The 20,029-nt window shown below is 54.6% G+C and overlaps 1 protein-coding gene across 4 annotated transcripts in view; it reads right to left on the bottom strand.

Annotated features, from left to right (window-relative positions):
- The window catches only part of apoc2 (apolipoprotein C-II), a 66,340-nt gene that overhangs the window by 21,032 nt on the left and 25,279 nt on the right, over positions 1 to 20,029 (bottom strand). The window contains exon 1 of one of the 4 annotated variants that reach the window (XM_086003986.1): positions 17,598 to 17,656. The exons of the other annotated variants lie outside the window; for them this stretch is intronic. The gene's annotated coding sequence lies outside the window, so the exon portion shown is untranslated. Of the gene's footprint in view, positions 1 to 17,597; positions 17,657 to 20,029 lie in introns of those variants that run through there. 4 annotated transcript variants of the gene reach the window in all.

Here is a 20,029-nt window from a genome sequence, read left to right as displayed (position 1 = left end):
GAGAGTTAGGGTGCTGGAGGGATGGGCTTCGATGGGAGAGTTAGGGTACAGGAGGGATGGGCTTCGATGGGAGAGTTAGGGTGCTGGAGGGATGGGCTTCGATGGGAGAGTTAGGGTACTGGAGGGATGGGCTTCGATGGGAGAGTTAGGGTACTGGAGGGAAGGGCTTCGATGGGAGATTTAGGGTACTGGAGGGATGGGCTTCGATGGGAGAGTTAGGGTACTGGAGTGATGGGCTTCGATGGGAGAGTTAGGGTACAGGAGGGATGGGCTTCGATGGGAGAGTTAGGGTACTGGAGGGATGGGCTTCGATGGGAGAGTTAGGGTACTGGAGTGATGGGCTTCGATGGGAGAGTTAGGGTACTGGAGGGATGGGTTTCGATGGGAGAGTTAGGGTACTGGAGGGATGGGCTTCGATGGGAGAGTTAGGGTACTGGAGAGATGGGCTTCGATGGGAGAGTTAGGGTACTGGAGGGATGGGCTTCGATGGGAGAGTTCGGGTACTGGCGGGATGGGCTTCGATGGGAGAGTTAGGGTACTGGAGGGATTGGCTTCGATGGGAGAGTTAGGGTACTGGAGGGATGGGCTTCGATGGGAGAGTTAGGGTACTGGAGGGATGGGCTTCGATGGGAGAGTTAGGGAACTGGAGGGATGGGCTTCGATGGGAGAGTTAGGGTACTGGAGGGATGGGCTTCGATGCGAGTGTTAGGGTACTGGGGGATGGGCTTCGATGGGAGAGTTAGTGTGCTGGAGGGATGAGCTTCAATGGGAGAGTTAGGGTACTGGAGGGATGGGCTTCGCTCGGAGAGTTAGGGTACTGGAGGGATGGGCTTCGATGGGAGAGTTAGGGTACTGGAGGGATGGGCTTCGATGGGAGAGTTAGGGTACTGGAGGGATGGGCTTCGATGGGAGAGTTAGGGTACTGGAGAGATGGGCTTTGATGGGAGAGTTAGGGTACTGGAGGGATGGGCTTCGCTCGGAGATTTAGGTTGCTGGAGAGATGGGCTTCGATGGGAGAGTTAGGGTACTGGAGCGATGGGCTTCAATGGGAGAGTTAGGGTACAGGAGAGATGGGCTTCGATGGGAGAGTTAGGGTAGGGGAGGGATGGGCTTCGATGGGAGATTTAGGGTGCTGGAGAGATGGGCTTCAATGAGAGAGCTAGGGTGCTGGAGGGATGGGCTTCGATGGGAGAGTTAGGGTCCTGGAGGGATGGGCTTCGATGGAAGAGCGAGGCTACTGGAGGGATGGGCTTCAATGGGATAGCTAGGATACTGGAGGGATGGGCTTGATGGGAGAGTTAGGGCACTGGAGGGATGGGCTTCGATGGGAGAGTTAGGGTCCTGGAGGGATGGGCTTCGATTGGAGAGTTAGGATAATGGAGGGATGGGTTTGATGGGAGTCTTAGGGTACTGGACGATGGGCTTCGATAGGAGAGTTAGGTTACTGGAGCGATGGGCTTCGATGGAGATTTAGGGTACTGGATGGATGGGCTTTGGTGGGAGTGTTAGGGTACTGGAGGGATGGGCTTCGATGGGTGAGTTACGGTACTGGAGCGATGGGCTTCGATGGGAGATTTAGTGTACTGGAGGGATGGGCTTCGATGGGAGAGTGAGTGTACTGGAGGAATGAGTTTCGATGGGAGAGTTAGGGTACTGGAGGGATGGGCTTCGATGGGAGAGTTAGCGTACTGGAGGGATGGGCTTCGATGGGAGAGTTAGGGTGTTGGAATTAGGGCTTCGATGGGAGTGTTAGGGTACTAGAGGAATGGGCTTCGATGAGAGAGTTAGTGTACTGGTGTGATGGGCTTCGATGGGCGAGTTAGGGTACTGGAGGGATGGGCTTCGATGGGAGAGTCAGGGTACTGGAGGGATGGGCTTCGATGGGAGTGTTAGGGTACTGGAGGGATGGGTTTCGAAGGGAGAGTTAGGGTACTGGAGGGATGGGCTTCGATGGGAGAGTTAGGGTACTGGAGGGATGAGTTTCGATGTGAGAGTAAGGGTACTGGAGGGATGGGCTTCGATGGGAGAGTTAGGGTACTGGAGGGATGGGCTTTGATGGGAGCGTTAGGGTACTGGAGGGATGGGCTTCGATGGGAGAGTTAGGGTACAGGAGGGATGGGCTTCGATGGGAGAGTTAGGGTACTGGAGTGATGGGCTTCCATGGGAGAGTTAGGGTACTGGAGGGATGGGTTTCGATGGGAGAGTTAGGGTACTGGAGGGATGGGCTTCGATGGGAGAGTTAGGGTACTGGAGAGATGGGCTTCGATGGGAGAGTTAGGGTACTGGAGGGATGGGCTTCGATGGGAGAGTTAGGGTACTGGCGGGATGGGCTTCGATGGGAGAGTTAGGGTACTGGAGCGATTGACTTCGATGGGAGAGTTAGGGTACTGGAGGGATGGGCATCGATGGGAGAGTTAGTGTACTGGAGAGATGGGCTTCGATGGGAGAGTTAGGGTACTGGAGGGATGGGCTTCGATGGGAGAGTTAGGGTACTGGAGGGATGGGCTTCGATGCGAGTGTTAGGGTACTGGGGGATGGGCTTCGATGGGAGAGTTAGTGTGCTGGAGGGATGGGCTTCAATGGGAGAGTTAGGGTACTGGAGGGATGGGCTTCGCTGGGAGAGTTAGGGTACTGGAGGGATGGGCTTCGATGGGAGAGTTAGGGTACTGGAGGGATGGGCTTCGATGGGAGAGTTAGGGTACTGGAGGTATGGGCTTCGATGGGAGAGTTAGGGTACTGGAGAGATGGGCTTCGATGGGAGAGTTAGGGTACTGGAGGGTTGGGCTTCGACGGGAGATTTAGGTTGCTGGAGAGATGGGCTTCGATGGGAGAGTTCGGGTACTGGAGCGATGGGCTTCGATGGGAGAGTTAGGGTACAGGAGAGAAGGGCTTCGATGGGAGAGTTAGGGTAGGGGAGGGATGGGCTTCGACGGGAGATTTAGGGTGCTGGAGAGATGGGCTTCGATGAGAGAGCTAGGGTGCTGGAGGGATGGGCTTCGATGGGAGAGTTAGGGTCCTGAAGGAATGGGCTTCGATGGAAGAGCGAGGGTACTGGAGGGATGGGCTTCAATGGGATAGCTAGGATACTGGAGGGATGGGCTTGATGGGAGAGTTAGGGCACTGGAGGGATGGGCTTCGATGGGAGAGTTAGGGAACTGGAGGGATGGGCTTCGATTGGAGAGTTAGGATCATGGAGGGATGGGTTTGATGGGAGTGTTAGGGTACTGGACGATGGGTTTCGATAGGAGAGTTAGGTTACTGGAGCGATGGGCTTCGATGGAGATTTAGGGTACTGGAGGGATGGGCTTAGATGGGAGTGTTAGGGTACTGGAGGGATGGGCTTCGATGGGTGAGTTACGGTACTGGAGCGATGGGCTTCGATGGGAGATTTAGTGTACTGGATGGATGGGCTTCGATGGGAGAGTCAGAGTACTGGAGGGATGGGCTTCGATGGGTGAGTTAGGGTACTGGATGGATGGGATTCGATGGGAGTGTTAGGGTACTAGAGGGATGGGCTTCGATGGGAGAATTAGGGTACTGGAGGGATGGGTTTCGATGGAAGAGTTAGAGTACTGGAGGGATGGGCTACGATATGAGAGTTAGGGTATTGGAGGGATGTGCTTCGATGGGAGAGTTAGGGCACTGGAGTGATGGGCTTCATGGGAGCATTAGGGTGCTGTAGGGAGGGGCTTCGATGGGAGTGTCAGGCTACTGGAGCGATGGGCTTCTATGTAAGAGTTAGGGTACTGGAGGGATGGGCTTCGATGGGTGTGTTAGGGTACTGGAGGGATGGGCATCGATGGGTGAGTTAGCGTACTGGAGGAATTGGCTTCGATGGGAGAGTTAGTGTGCTGGAGTGATGGGCTTTGATGGGAGAGTTAGGATACTGGAGGGAATGGCTTCGATGGGAGAGTTAGGGTACTGAAGGGATGGGCTTCGATGGGAGAGTTAGGATATTGGAATTAGGGCTTCGATGGGAGTGTTAGGGTACTAGAGGAATGGGCTTCGATGAGAGAGTTAGTGTACTGGAGTGATGGGCTTCGATGGGAGAGTTAGGGTACTGGAGGGATGGGCTTCGATGGGAGAGTTAGGGTACTGGAGGGATGGGCTTCGATGGGAGAGTTAGGGTACTTGAGGGATGGGTTTCGATGGGAGAGTTAGGGTACTGGAGCGATGGACTTCGAGGGGAGAGTTAGGATACTGGAGGGATGGGCTTCGATGGGTGTGTTAGGATACTGGAGGGATGGGCTTCGATGAGAGAGTTAGGGTACTGGAGGAATGGGCTTCAATGAGAGTGTGAGGATACTGGAGGGTTGGGCTTTGATGGGAGAGTTAGGGTACTGGAGGGATGGGCTTCGATGGGAGAGTTAGGGTATTGGAGGGATGGGCTTCGATGGGAGAGTTAGGGTACTGGAGGGATGGGCTTCGATGGGAGAGTTAGGGTACTGGAGGGATGGGCTTCGATGGGAGAGTTAGGGTACTGGAGTGATGGGCTTCGATGGGAGAGTTAGGGTACTGGAGGGATGGGTTTCGATGGGAGAGTTAGGGTACTGGAGGGATGGGCTTCGATGGGAGAGTTAGGGTATTGGAGAGATGGGCTTCGATGGGAGAGTTAGGGTACTGGCGGGATGGGCTTCGATGGGAGAGTAAGGGTACTGGAGGGATGGGCTTCGATGGGAGAGTGAGGGTGCTGGAGGGATGGGCTTCGATGGGAGAGTTCGTGTACTGGAGAGATGGGCTTCGATGGGAGAGTAAGGGTGCTGGAGGGATGGGCTTCGATGGGAGAGTTAGGGTACTCGAGGGATGGGCTTCGATGCGAGTGTTAGGGTACTGGAGGGATGGGCTTCGATGGGATTGTTAGTGAGCTGGAGGGATGGGCTTCAATGGGAGAGTTAGGGTACTGGAGGGATGGGCTTCGCTGGGAGAGTTAGGGTACTGGAGGGATGGGCTTCGATGGGAGAGTTAGGTACTGGAGGGATGGGCTTCGATGGGAGAGTTAGGGTACTGGAGGGATGCGGTTCGATGGGAGAGTTAGGGTACTGGAGAGATGGGGTTCGATGGGAGAGTTAGGGTACTGGAGGGATGGGCTTCGACGGGAGATTTAGGTTGCTGGAGAGATGGGCTTCAATGGGAGAGATGGGTACTGGAGCGATCGGCTTCGATGGGAGAGTTATGGTACAGGAGAGATGGGCTTCGATGGGAGAGTTAGGGTACTGGAGGGATGGGCTTCGACGGGAGATTTAGGGTGCTGGAGAGATGTGCTTCGATGAGAGAGCTAGGGTGCTAGAGGGATGGGCTTCGATGGGAGAGTTAGGGTACTGGAGGGATGGGCTTCGATGGAAGAGCTAGGGTACTGGAGGGATGGGCTTCAAAGAGATAGCTAGGATACTGGAGGGATGGGCTTGATGGTAGAGTTAGGGCACTGGAGGGATGGGCTTCGATGGGAGAGTTAGGGTACTGGAGGGATGGGCTTCGATTGGAGAGTTAGGATAATGGAGGGATGGGCTTTGATGGGAGTGTTAAGGTACTGGACGATGGGCTTCGATAGGAGAGTTAGGCTACTGGAGCGATGGGCTTCGATGGAGATTTAGGGTACTGGAGGGATGGGCTTAGATGGGAGTGTTAGGGTACTGGAGGGATGGGCTTCGATGGGAGAGTTAGGGCACTGGAGCGATGGGCTTCGATGGGAGATTTAGTGTACTGGAGGGATGGGCTTCGATGGGAGAGTGAGTGTACTGGAGGAATGAGCTTCGATGGGAGAGTTAGGGTACTGGAGGGATTGGCTTCGATGGGAGAGTTAGGGTGCTGGAGGGATGGGCTTTGATGGGAGAGTTCGGGTACTAGAGGTGTGGGCTTCGATGGGTGAGTTAGGGTACTGGAGGGATGGGATTCGATAGGAGTGTTAGGGTACTGGAGGAATGGGCTTCGCTGAGAGAGTTAGGGTACTGGGTGGATCGGCAGCAATGAGTGAGTTAGGGGACTAGAGGGATGTGCTTCGATGGAAGAGTTATGGTACTGCAGGGATGGGCTTCGATGGGAGAGTTAGGGTACTGGAGGAATGGGCTTCAATGGGAGAGTTAGGGTACTGGAGGGCTGGGCTTCAATGGGACAGTTAGGGCACTGGAGGGATGGGCTCCGATGGGAGAGTTAGTTTATTGGAGGGATGGGCTTCGATGGGAGAGTTAGGGTGCTGGAGGGATGGGCTTCGATGGGTGAGTTAGGGTACTGGATGGATGGGCTTCGATGGGAGTGTTAGGGTACTAGAGGGATGGGCTTCGATGGGAGAGTTAGGGTACTGGAGGGATGGGCTTCGGTGGGAGTGTTAGGGTACTAGAGGGATGGGCTTCAATGGGAGTGTTAGGGTACTGGAGGGATGGGCTTCGATGCGAGAATTAGGGTACTGGAGGGATGGGCTTCGATGGAAGAGTTAGGTTACTGGAGGGATGGGCTACGATATGAGAGTTAGGGTATTGGAGGGATGTGCTTCGATGGGAGTGTTAGGGTACTGGAGTGATGGGCTTCAATGGGAGCATTAGGGTGCTGGAGGGAGGGGCTTCGATGGGAGTGTCAGGCTAATGGAGCGATGGGCTTCTATGTAAGAGTTCGGGTACTGGAGGGATGGGCTTCGATGGGTGAGTTAGGGTACTGGAGGGATGGGCATCGATGGGTGAGTTGGCGTACTGGAGGGATGGGCTTCGATGGGAGAGTTAGGGTGCTGGAGTGATGGGCTTTGATGGGAGAGTTAGGGTACTGGAGGGATGGGCTTCGATGGGAGAGTTAGGGTACTGGAGGCATGGGCTTCGATGGGAGTGTTAGGGTAGTGGAATTAGGGCTTCGATGGGAGTGTTAGGGTACTAGAGGAATGGGCTTCGATGAGAGAGTTAGGGTACTGGAGTGATGGGCTTCGATGGGAGAGTTAGGGTACTGGAGGGATGGGCTTCGATGGGAGAGTTAGGGTACTGGAGGGATGGGCTTCGATGGGAGAGTTAGGGTACTGGAGGGATGGGTTTCGAAGGGAGAGTTAGGGTACTGGAGGGATGGGCTTCGATGGGAGAGTTAGGGTACTGGAGGGATGAGTTTCGATGGGAGAGTAAGGGTACTGGAGGGATGGGCTTCGATGGGAGAGTTAGGGTACTGGAGGGATGGGCTTCGATGGGAGAGTTAGGGTACTGGAGCGATGGGCTTCGAGGGGAGAGTTAGGATACTGGAGGGATGGGCTTCGATGGGTGTGTTAGGATACTGGAGGGATGCACTTCGATGAGAGAGTTAGGGTACTGGAGGAATGGGCTTCAATGAGAGAGTGAGGATACTGGAGTGATGGGCTTTGATGGGAGAGTTAGGGTACTGGAGGGATGGGCTTCGATGGGAGAGTTAGGGTACTGGAGGGATGGGCTTCGATGGGAGAGTTAGGGTACTGGAGGGATGGGCTTCGATGGGAGAGTTAGGGTACTGGAGGGATGGGCTTCGATGGGAGAGTTAGGGTACTGGAGTGATGGGCTTCGATGGGAGAGTTAGGGTACTGGAGGGATGGGCTTCGATGGGACAGTTAGGGTACTGGAGGGATGGGCTTCGATGGGAGAGTTAGGGTACTGGAGGAATGGGTTTCCATGGTAGAGTTAAGGTACTGCAGGGATGGGCTTCTATGGGAGAGTTAGGGTGATGGAGGGATGAGCTTCGATTGGAGAGTCACGGTACTAGAGGGTTGGGCTTCGATGGGAGAGTTCGGGTACTGGAGGGATGGGCTTCGATGGGAGAGTTAGGGTACTGGAGGGATGGGCTTCGATGAGAGAGTTCGAGTACTGGAGGGATCGGCAGCAATGGGTGAGTTAGGGGACTAGAGGGATGGGCTGCGATGGAAGATTTAGGGTACTGCAGGGATGGGCTTCGATGGGAGAGTTAGGGTACTGGAGGGCTGGGCTTCAATGGGACAGTTAGGGTACTGGAGGGATGGACTTCGATGGGAGAGTTAGGGTATTGGAAGGATGGGCTTCGATGGGAGAGTTAGGGTGCTGGAGGGATGGGCTTCGATGGGAGAGTTAGAGTACTGGTGGGATGGGCTTCGATGGGAGAGTTAGGGTGCTAGAGGGATGGGCTTCGATGGGAGAGTTAGGGTACTGGAGGGATGGGCTTCGATGGGAGAGTTAGGGTGCTAGAGGGATGGGCTTCGATGGGAGAGTTAGGGTACTGGAGGGATGGGATTCGATGGGAGAGTTAGGGTATTGGAGGGATGGGCTTCGATGGGAGAGTTAGAGTACTGGAGTGATGGGCTTCGATGGGAGAATTAGGGTACTGGAGGGATGGGCTTGGATGGAAGAGTTAGTGTACTGGCTGGATGGGCTTCGAAGGGGGGTTAGGATACTGGAGTGATGGGCTTCGATGGGAGAGTTAAGGTACTGGCGTGATGGGCTTCGATGGGAGAGTTAGGGTACTGGAGGGATGGGCTTCTATGTAAGAGTTAGGATACTGGAGGGATGGGCTTCGATGGGTGAGTTAGGATACTGGAGGGATGGGCTTCAATGAGTGAGTTAGGGTGCTGGAGGGATGGGATTCAATGAGAGAGTTAGGGTACTGGAAGGATGTGTTTCGATGGGAGAGTTAGGGTACTGGAGGGATGGGGTTCGATGGGAGTGTTAGCGTACTGGGGGGATGGGCTTCGATGGGAGATTTAGGGTACTGGAGGGATGGGCTTCGATTGGAGAGTTAGGGTATTGGAGTGATGGGCTTCGATGAGAGAGTTAGGGCACTGGATGGCTGGGCTTCGATGGGAGATTTAGGGGACTAGAGGGATCGGCTTCGATGGGAGAGTTAAAGTACTGGAAGGATGGGTTTCGATGGGAGAGTTAGGGAACTGGAGGGATGGGCTTCGATGAGAGAGTTAGGGTACTGGAGGGATGGGGTTCGATGGGAGTGTTAGGGTACTGGAGGGATGGGCTTCGATGTGAGAGTTAAGTTATTGGAGGGGCTTCGATGGGACAGTTAGGGTACTGGAGGGATGGGGATCGATGGGAAAGTTAGGGTACTGGAGCGATGGGCTTCGATGGGAGATTTAGTGTACTGGAGGGATGGGCTTCGATGGGAGAGTGAGTGTACTGGAGGGATGGGCTTCAATGGGAGTGTTAGGGTACTGGAGGGATGGGCTTCGGTGGGAGTGTTAGGGTACTAGAGGGATGGGCTTCAATGGGAGTGTTAGGGTACTGGATGGATGGGCTTCGATGGGAGAATTAGGGTACTGGAGGGATGGGCTTCGATGGAAGAGTTAGGGGACTGGAGGGATGGGCTATGATATGAGAGTTAGGGTATTGGAGGGATGTGCTTCGATGGGAGAGTTAGGGTACTGGGGGGATGGGCTTTGATGTGAGAGTTAGGGTACTGGTGGGATGGGCTTCGATGGGAGAGTCAGGGTATTGGAGTGATGGGCTTCCATGGGAGAGTTAGGGTACTGGAAGGATGGGTTTCGATGGGAGAGTTAGGGAACTGGAGGGATGGGCTTCGATGAGAGAGTTAGGGTGCTGGAGGGATGGGGTTCGATGGGAGTGTTAGGGTACTGGAGGGATGGGCATCGATGTGAGAGTTAGGTTATTGGAGGTGCTTCGATGGGAGAGTTAGGGTACTGGAGGGATGGGGATCGATGGGAGTGTTAGGGTACTGGAGGGATGGGCTTTGATGGGAGAGTTAGGGTACTGGAGGGATGGGCTTCGATGGGAGGGTTAGGGAACTGGAGGGATCGGCTTCGATGGGAGAGTTAGAGTACTGGAGGGATGGGCTTCGATGGGAGAGTTTGGGAACTGGAGGGATGGGCTTCGATGGGAGAGTTAGGGTACTGGAGGGACGGGTTTCGATGGGAGAGTTAGGGTCCTGGAGGAATGGGCTTCGATGGCAGAGTTAGGGAACTGGAGGGTTGGGCTTCGATGGGAGAGTTAGGGAACTGGAGGGATGGGCTTCGATGGGAGAGTTAGGGTACTGGAGCGATGGGCTTCGATGGGAGAGTTAGGGAACTGGAGAGATGGGCTTCGATGGGAGAGTATGGGTACTGGAGAGATGGGGTTCGATGGGAGAGTTAGGGTACTGGAGAGATGGGCTTCGATGGGAGAGTTATGGTGCTGGAGGGATGGGCTTCGATGGGAGTGTTAGGGTACTGGAGAGATGGGCTTCGATGGGAGAGTTAGGGTACTGGAGGGATGGGGATCGATGCGAGAGTTATGGTACTGGAGAGATGGGCTTCAATGGGAGAGTTAGGGTATTGGAGGGATGGGCTTCGATGGGAGAGTTAGGGTACTGGAAGGATGGGCTTCGATGGGAGAGTTAGGGACCTGGAGTGATGGGCTTCGATCGGAGCGTTAGGGTGCTGGAGGGATGGGCTTCGATGGGAGTGTCAGGGTACTGGAGGGATGGGCGTTGATGGGAGAGTTAGGGTACTGGAGTGATGGGCTTCGATGGGAGAATTAGGGTACTGGAGGGATGGGCTTCGATGGAAGAGTTAGGGTACTGCAGGGATGGGCTACGATGGGAGAGTTAGGGTATTAGAGGGATGTGATTCGATGGGAGATTTAGGGTACTGGAGGGATGGGCTTCGATGGGAGTGTTAGGGTTTTGGAGTGATGGGCTTCGATGAGAGAGTTAGGGCACTGGATGGCTGGGCTTCGATGGGAGATTTAGGGGACTAGAGGGATCGGCTTCGATGGGAGAGTTAAGGTACTGGAAGGATGGGTTTCGATGGGAGAGTTAGGGAACTGGAGGGATGGGCTTCGATGAGAGAGTTAGGGTACTGGAGGGATGGGGTTCGATGGGAGTGTTAGGGTACTGGAGGGATGGGCTTCGATGTGAGAGTTAAGTTATTGGAGGGGCTTCGATGGGACAGTTAGGGTACTGGAGGGATGGGGATCGATGGGAGAGTTAGGGTACTGGAGCGATGGGCTTCGATGGGAGATTTAGTGTACTGGAGGGATGGGCTTCGATGGGAGAGTGAGTGTACTGGAGGAATGATTTTCGATGGGAGAGTTAGGGTACTGGAGGGATGGGCTTCGATGGGAGAGTTAGGGTGCTGGAGGGATGGGCTTTGATGGGAGAGTTAGGGTACTAGAGGGGTGGGCTTCGATGGGAGATTTAGTGTACTGGAGGGATTGGCTTCGAAAGGAGTGTTACGGTCCTGGAGGGATGGGCTTCGATGAGAGAGTTAGGCTACTGGGGGGATCGGCAGCAATGAGTGAGTTAGGGGACTAGAGGGATGGGCCTCGATGGAAGAGTTATGGTACTGCAGGGATGGGCTTCGATGGGAGAGTTAGGGTACTGGAGGGCTGGGCTTCAATGGGACAGTTAGGGCACTGGAGGGATGGGCTTCGATGGGAGAGTTAATGTATTGGAGGGATGGGCTTCGATGGGAGAGTTAGGGTGCTGGAGGGATGGGCTTCGATGGGAGAGTTAGAGTACTGGAGGGATGGGCTTCGATGGGAGAGTTAGGCTGCTAGTGGGATGGGCTTCGATGGGAGAGTTAGGGTACAAGAGGGATGGGCTTTGATGGGAGATTTAGGGTACTGGAGGGATGGGCTTCGGTGGGAGTGTTAGGGTACTAGAGGGATCGGCTTCAATGGGAGTGTTAGGGTACTGGAGGGATGGGCTTCGATGGGAGAATTAGGGTACTGGAGGGATGGGCTTCGATGGAAGAGTTAGGGTACTGGAGGGATGGGCTATGATATGAGAGTTAGGGTATTGGAGGGATGTGCTTCGATGGGAGAGTTAGGGTACTGGAGTGATTGGCTTCAATGGGAGCATTAGGGTGCTGGAGGGAGGGGCTTCGATGGGAGCGTCAGGCTACTGGAGCGATGGGCTTCTATGTAAGAGTTAGGGTACTGGAGGGATGGGCTTCGATGGGTGAGTTAGGATACTGGAAGGATGGGTTTCGATGGGAGAGTTAGGGAACTGGAGGGATGGGCTTCGATGAGAGAGTTAGGGTACTGGAGGGATGGGGTTCGATGGGAGTGTTAGGGTACTGGAGGGATGGGCTTCGATGTGAGAGTTAGGTTATTGGAGGTGCTTCGATGGGAGAGTTATGGTACTGGAGGGATGGGGATCGGTGGGAGTGTTAGGGTACTGGAGGGATGGGCTTTGATGGGAGAGTTAGGGTACTGGAGGGATGGGCTTCGATGGGAGGGTTAGGGAACTGGAGGGATCGGCTTCGATGGGAGAGTTAGGGTACTGGAGGGATGGGCTTCGATGGGAGAGTTTGGGAACTGGAGGGATGGGCTTCGATGGGAGAGTTAGGGTACTGGAGGGACGGGTTTCGATGGGAGAGTTAGGGTACTGGAGGGATGGGCTTCGATGGCAGAGTTAGGGAACTGGAGGGTTGGGCTTCGATGGGAGAGTTAGGGAACTGGAGGGATGGGCTTCGATGGAAGAGTTAGGGGACTAGAGGGATGGGCCTCGATGGAAGAGTTATGGTACTGCAGGGATGGGCTTCGATGGGAGAGTTAGGGTACTGGAGGGCTGGGCTTCAATGGGACAGTTAGGGCACTGGAGGGATGGGCTTCGATGGGAGAGTTAATGTATTGGAGGGATGAGCTTCGATGGGAGAGTTAGGGTGCTGGAGGGATGGGCTTCGATGGGAGAGTTAGAGTACTGGAGGGATGGGCTTCGATGGGAGAGTTAGGCTGCTAGTGGGATGGGCTTCGATGGGAGAGTTAGGGTACAAGAGGGATGGGCTTCGATGGGAGATTTAGGGTACTGGAGGGATGGGCTTCGGTGGGAGTGTTAGGGTACTAGAGGGATGGGCTTCAATGGGAGTGTTAGGGTACTGGAGGGATGGGCTTCGATGGGAGAATTAGGGTACTGGAGGGATGGGCTTCGATGGAAGAGTTAGGGTACTGGAGGGATGGGCTATGATATGAGAGTTAGGGTATTGGAGGGATGTGCTTCGATGGGAGAGTTAGGGTACTGGAGTGATTGGCTTCAATGGGAGCATTATGGTGCTGGAGGGAGGGGCTTCGATGGGAGTGTTAGCGTACTGGGGGGATGGGCTTTGATGTGAGAGTTAGGGTACTGGTGGGATGGGCTTCGATGGGAGAGTTAGGGTATTGGAGTGATGGGCTTCCATGGGAGAGTTAGGGTACTGGAAGGATGGGTTTCGATGGGAGAGTTAGGGAACTGGAGGGATGGGCTTCGATGAGAGAGTTAGGGTACTGGAGGGATGGGGTTCGATGGGAGTGTTAGGGTACTGGAGGGATGGGCTTCGATGTGAGAGTTAGGTTATTGGAGGGATGGGCTTCGATGGGAGGGTTAGGGAACTGGAGGGATCGGCTTCGATGGGAGAGTTAGGGTACTGGAGGGATGGGCTTCGATGGGAGAGTTTGGGAACTGGAGGGATGGGCTTCGATGGGAGAGTTAGGGTACTGGAGGGACGGGTTTCGATGGGAGAGTTAGGGTACTGGAGGGATGGGCTTCGATGGCAGAGTTAGGGAACTGGAGGGTTGGGCTTCGATGGGAGAGTTAGGGAACTGGAGGGATGGGCTTCGATGGGAGAGTTAGGGTACTGGAGCGATGGGCTTCGATGGGAGAGTTAGGGAACTGGAGAGATGGGCTTCGATGGGAGAGTATGGGTACTGGAGAGATGGGGTTCGATGGGAGAGTTAGGGTACTGGATAGATGGGCTTCGATGGGAGAGTTAGGGTACTGGAGGGATGGGCTTCGATGGGAGAGTTAGGGTACTGGAGAGATGGGCTTCGATGGGAGAGTTAGGGTACTGGAGGGATGGGGATCGATGGGAGAGTTATGGTACTGGAGAGATGGGCTTCGATGGGAGAGTTAGGGTACTGGAGTGATGGACTTCGGTGGGAGTGTTAGGGGACTAGAGGGATGGGCGTCAATGGGAGAGTTAGGGTATTGGAGGGATGGGCTTCGATGGGAGAGTTAGGGTACTGGAAGGATGGGCTTCGATGGGAGAGTTAGGGTCCTGGAGTGATGTGCTTCGATCGGAGCGTTAGGGTGCTGGAGGGATGGGCTTCGATGGGAGTGTCAGGGTACTGGAGGGATGGGCGTCGATGGGAGAGTTAGGGTACTGGAGTGATGGGCTTCGATGGGAGAATTAGGGTACTGGAGGGATGGGCTTCGATGGAAGAGTTAGGGTACTGGAGGGATGGGCTACGATGAGAGAGTTAGGGTATTAGAGGGAGGTGTTTCGATGGGAGAGTTAGGGTACTGGAGTGATGGGCTTCGATGTAAGAGTTAGGGTACTGGAGGAATGGGCTTCGATGGGTGAGTTAGGGTACCGGAGGGATGGGCTTCGATGAGAGAGTTAGGTTACTGGAGGGATGGGCTTCGATGAGAGAGTTAGGGTGCTGGAGGGATGGGGTTCAATGAGAGAGTTAGGGTACTGGAAGGATGGGTTTCGATGGGAGAGTTAGGGTACTGGAGGGATGGGGTTCGATGCGAGTGTTAAGGTACTGGAGGGATGGGCTTCGATGCAAGAGTTACGGTACTGGAGGGATGGGCTTCGATGGGAGAGTTAGGGGACTAGAGGGATCGGCTTCGATGGGGGAGTTAGGGTACTGGAAGGATGGGTTTCGATGGGAGAGTCAGGGAACTGGAGGGATGGGCTTCGATGAGAGAGTTAGGGTACTGGAGGGATGGGGTTCGATGGGAGTGTTAGGGTACTGGAGGCATGGGCTTCGATGGGATAGTTAGGGTATTGGAGGCGCTTCGATGGGAGAGTTAGGGTCCTGGAGGGATGGGGATCGATGGGAGTGTTAGGGTACTGGAGGGATGGGTTTGATGGGAGAGTTAGGGTCCTGGAGGGATGGGCTTCGATGGGAGAGTTAGGGTACTGGAGGGATGGGGTTCGATGGGAGAGTTATGGTACTGGAGGGATGGGCTTCGATGGGAGAGTTGGTGTACTGGAGTGATGGGCTTCGATGGGAGAGTTAGGGTACTGGAGGGATGGGCTTCGATGGGAGAGTTAGGGTACTGGAGGGATGGGCTTCGATGGGAGAGTTAGGGTAATGGAGGGATGGGCTTCGATGGCAGAGCTGGGTACTGGAGAGATGGGCTTCGATGGGAGAGTTAGGGTACTGGTGGGATGGGCTTCGATGGGAGAGTTAGGGTACTGGAGGGATGGGCTTCGATGGGAGAGTTAGGGTACTGGTGGGATGGGCTTCGATGGGAGAGTTAGGGTACTGGAGGGATGGGCTTCGATGGGAGTGTTAGGGTAATGGAGGGATGGGCTTCGATGGCAGAGCTGGGTACTGGAGAGATGGGCTTCGATGGGAGAGTTAGGGTACTGGTGGGATGGGCTTCGATGGGAGAGTTAGGGTACTGGAGGGATGGGCTTTGATGGGAGAGTTAGGGTACTGGAGGGATGGGCTTCGATGGGAGAGTTATGGTATTGGAGTGATGGGCTTCGATGGGAGAGTTAGGGTATTGGAGGGATGGACTTCGATGGGCGAGTTAGGGTACTGGAGGGGCTTCGATAGGAGAGTTCAGATAACAATATGAAACCGAGCCCCACAAGGAGATATTAGGACAGCTGACCAAAAGCGTGGTCAAAGAGGTCGGTTTTAAGGCACTCTCAGCTCTCCAAATGGCTGTGGATGCTGGGGTCAATTGAAGCTCTCAAGGCAGATTCTTATTGGGTAAGGGGTTCGAGGGTTATGGAGCACAGGCGGGTAACTGGAGTTGAGGTACAGATCAGCCATGATCTGATAGAATGGCTCGAGGGGCTGAATGGCCTCCTCTTGTTGCTGATGTTCCTAATGATCCTGTCCTATTTTGTGACCTCGGCTGCACAATATCTTAATTCATGATGTGAAATGGAAGATATATTCAGACAATACAGTTATCGGCCAATAGATGGCCCCGATCGACCGTCTGATCAGTTTCTTGTTCGGTGGATTTCCCCAGGACTTTTCCAGATATCGGTGTAAACCTGCAGTCTGCCAGTGTTACGGGGGCCGATTGAGGGGTATTGGGACGTCCTGGGGAGGTCGACCCCTGTGAATTGGCACAGTCTGATCACGGTACAAGAGTGCGGAAGTCTTGCTGTAATTATATATAACTTTGGTGAGACCATACCTGGAGTATTGTGTGCACCATCTCTCCATTATCCCCCAACCCCACCTTCTCCCCATATACCCCAACCCCACCTTCTCCCCATATCCCCCAACCCCACCTTCTCCCCATAGCCCAACCGCACCTTCTCCCCATATCCCCCAACCCCACCTTCTCCCCATATCCCCCAACCCCACCTTCTCCCCATATCCCCCAACCCCACCTTCTCCCCATATCCCCAACCCCACCAACTCCCCATATCCCCAACCCCACCTTCTCCCCATATCCCCCAACCCCACCTTCTCCCCATATCCCCCAACCCCACCTTCTCCCCATATCCCCCAACCCCACCTTCTCCCCATATCCCCCAACCCCACCTTCTCCCCATATCCCCCAACCCCACCTTCTCCCCATATCCCCCAACCCCACCGTCTCCCCATATCCTCCAACACCAACTGTCCACCTTCTCCCCATATCCCCCAACCCCACCTTCTCCCCATATCCCTCAACCCCACCTTCTCCCCAAATCCCCCAACCCCACCTTCTCCCCATATCCCCCAACCCCACCTTCTCCCCATATCCCCCAACCCCACCATCTCTCCATAACCCCAAACCCCACCTTCTCCCCATATCCCCCAACCCCACCTTCTCCCCATATCCCCCAACCCCACCTTCTCCCCATATCCTCCAACACCAACTATCCACGTTCTCCCCATATCCCTCAACTCCACCTTCTCCCCATATCCCCCAACCCCACCTTCTCCCCATATCCCCCAACCCCACATTCTCCCCATATCCCTCAACACCACCGACCCACCTTCTCCCCATATCCCTCAACCCCACCTACCCACCTTCTCCCCATATCCCTCAACCCCACCTACCCACCTTCTCCCCAAATCCCTCCTACCAACCTACCCACCTTCTCCCATATCCCCAACCCCACCTACCCACCTTCTCCCCATATTCCCCAACCCCACCTACCCACCTTCTCCCCATATCCCCATCCCCACCTACCCACCTTCTCCCCATATCCCCAACCCCACCTACCCACCTTCTCCCCATATTCCCCAACCCCACCTACCCACCTTCGCCCATATCCCCAACCCCACCTACCCACCTTCTCCCCATATCGCCAACCCCACCTACCCACCTTCTCCCCATATCCCTCCTACCCACCTACCCACCTTCTCCCCATATCCCTCAACCCCACCTACCCACCTTCTCCCCAAATCCCTCCTACCAACCTACCCACCTTCTCCCATATCCCCAACTCCACCTACCCACCTTCTCCCCATATTCCCCAACCCCACCTACCCACCTTCGCCCATATCCCCAACCCCACCTACCCACCTTCTCCCATATCCCCAACCCCACCTACCCACCTTCTCCCCATGTCCCTCAACCCCACCTACCCACCTTCTTCCCATTCAGTTCAGTGCGCAGTCTCCCCTGAATGCAGGGGTTCGAATCTCACTTCTGAAGTTCAATCCTTTATATGAAACTAGTTATTACCTGGAGTATTGTGCACAGTTTTGGTCTCCATACCTAAGGAAGGATATATTTGCCTTAGAGGGAGTGCAACGAAGGTTCACCAGACTGGTTCCTGGGATGGGGGGGGATTGTGCTATGAGGAGAGATTGAGTAGACTAGGCCTATATTCCATAGAGTTTAGAAGAATGAGAGGTGATCTCAATGAAACATATAAAATTATTCGAGGGGATTGATAGGGTTGATGCAGGGGGGATGTTTCCCCCTGGGCTGGGGAGTCTAGAACCAGGGGTCACAGTCTCAGAATAAGGGGTCGGCCATTTAGGACTGAGATGAGGAGGAATTTCTTCACTCAGAGGGCGGTGAATCTTTGGGCTGTGGAGGCTCAGTCGTTGAGTATATTCAAGATGGAGGTCGATAAATTTTTGAACAATAAGGGAGTCAAGGGATATGGGGATAGTGCAGGAAAGTGGAGATGAGGTCGAAGATCAGCCATGATCTCATTGAATGGCGGAGCAGGCTCGAGGGGCCAGAGGGCCGACTCCTGCTCCTATTTCTTATGGTCTTATGTTCTTAAAGTCCAACTCTTTGAAATGTTACTGAGAACGTCAGCCAGTGTACTCAAACTGAACCAGGAGAGGGAGCAGAGCCGGTTAAATTGGGCAAAGGTACAGTCATTTCCGGTGGATCAGGAAGAACATCTCCACTTAGAGAGTGAGAATTGTTTGGAATAATCTGCCAGGTAGAAACGCAAACACCGTGGCAGAATCGATGGGCTTTGATCGGAGAGTTCGGGTACTGGAGGAATGGGCTTTGATGGGAGAGTTAGGGTACTGGAGGGATGGGCTTCGATGGGAGAGTTAGGGTACTGGAGGGATGGGCTTCGATGGGAGAGTTAGGGTACTGGAGGAATGGGCTTCGATGGGAGATTTAGGGTACTGGAGGAATGGGCTTTGATAGGAGAGTTAGGGTACTGGAGGAATGGGCTTCGATGGGAGAGTTAGGGTGCTGGAGGGATGGGCTTTGATAGGAGAGTTAGGGTACTGGAGGGATGGGCTTTGATGGGAGAGTTAGGGTATTGGAGGGATGGGCTTCGATGGGAGAGTTAGGGTATTGGAGGGATGGGCTTCGATGGGAGAGTTAGGGTACTGGAGGGATGGGCTTCGATGGGAGAGTTAGGGTACTGGAGGGATGGGCTTCGATGGGAGAGTTAGGGTACTGGAGGAATGGGCTTCGATGAGAGAGTTAGGGTACTGGAGGGATGGGTTTCGATGGGAGAGTTAGGGTACTGGAGGGATGGGCTTCGATGGGAGAGTTAGGGTACTGGAGGGATGGGCTTCGATGGGAGAGTTAGGGTACTGGAGGGATGGGCTTCGATGGGAGAGTTATGGTATTGGAGTGATGGGCTTCGATGGGAGAGTTAGGGTATTGGAGGGATGGACTTCGATGGGCGAGTTAGGGTACTGGAGGGGCTTCGATAGGAGAGTTCAGATAACAATATGAAACCGAGCCCCACAAGGAGATATTAGGACAGCTGACCAAAAGCGTGGTCAAAGAGGTCGGTTTTAAGGCACTCTCAGCTCTCCAAATGGCTGTGGATGCTGGGGTCAATTGAAGCTCTCAAGGCAGATTCTTATTGGGTAAGGGGTTCGAGGGTTATGGAGCACAGGCGGGTAACTGGAGTTGAGGTACAGATCAGCCATGATCTGATAGAATGGCTCGAGGGGCTGAATGGCCTCCTCTTGTTGCTGATGTTCCTAATGATCCTGTCCTATTTTGTGACCTCGGCTGCACAATATCTTAATTCATGATGTGAAATGGAAGATATATTCAGACAATACAGTTATCGGCCAATAGATGGCCCCGATCGACCGTCTGATCAGTTTCTTGTTCGGTGGATTTCCCCAGGACTTTTCCAGATATCGGTGTAAACCTGCAGTCTGCCAGTGTTACGGGGGCCGATTGAGGGGTATTGGGACGTCCTGGGGAGGTCGACCCCTGTGAATTGGCACAGTCTGATCACGGTACAAGAGTGCGGAAGTCTTGCTGTAATTATATATAACTTTGGTGAGACCATACCTGGAGTATTGTGTGCACCATCTCTCCATTATCCCCCAACCCCACCTTCTCCCCATATACCCCAACCCCACCTTCTCCCCATATCCCCCAACCCCACCTTCTCCCCATAGCCCAACCGCACCTTCTCCCCATATCCCCCAACCCCACCTTCTCCCCATATCCCCCAACCCCACCTTCTCCCCATATCCCCCAACCCCACCTTCTCCCCATATCCCCAACCCCACCAACTCCCCATATCCCCAACCCCACCTTCTCCCCATATCCCCCAACCCCACCTTCTCCCCATATCCCCCAACCCCACCTTCTCCCCATATCCCCCAACCCCACCTTCTCCCCATATCCCCCAACCCCACCTTCTCCCCATATCCCCCAACCCCACCTTCTCCCCATATCCCCCAACCCCACCGTCTCCCCATATCCTCCAACACCA

Source organism: Somniosus microcephalus, chromosome 12 (genome assembly GCF_052327205.1).
Source record: "Somniosus microcephalus isolate GS21.2 chromosome 12, FLI_Smic_1.0, whole genome shotgun sequence".
In the NCBI taxonomy this organism is placed as follows: Eukaryota; Metazoa; Chordata; class Chondrichthyes; order Squaliformes; family Somniosidae; genus Somniosus; species Somniosus microcephalus.
The sequence above is the reverse complement of the archived record's forward strand: the minus strand, read 5'-3'. Positions and strand labels throughout refer to the sequence as shown.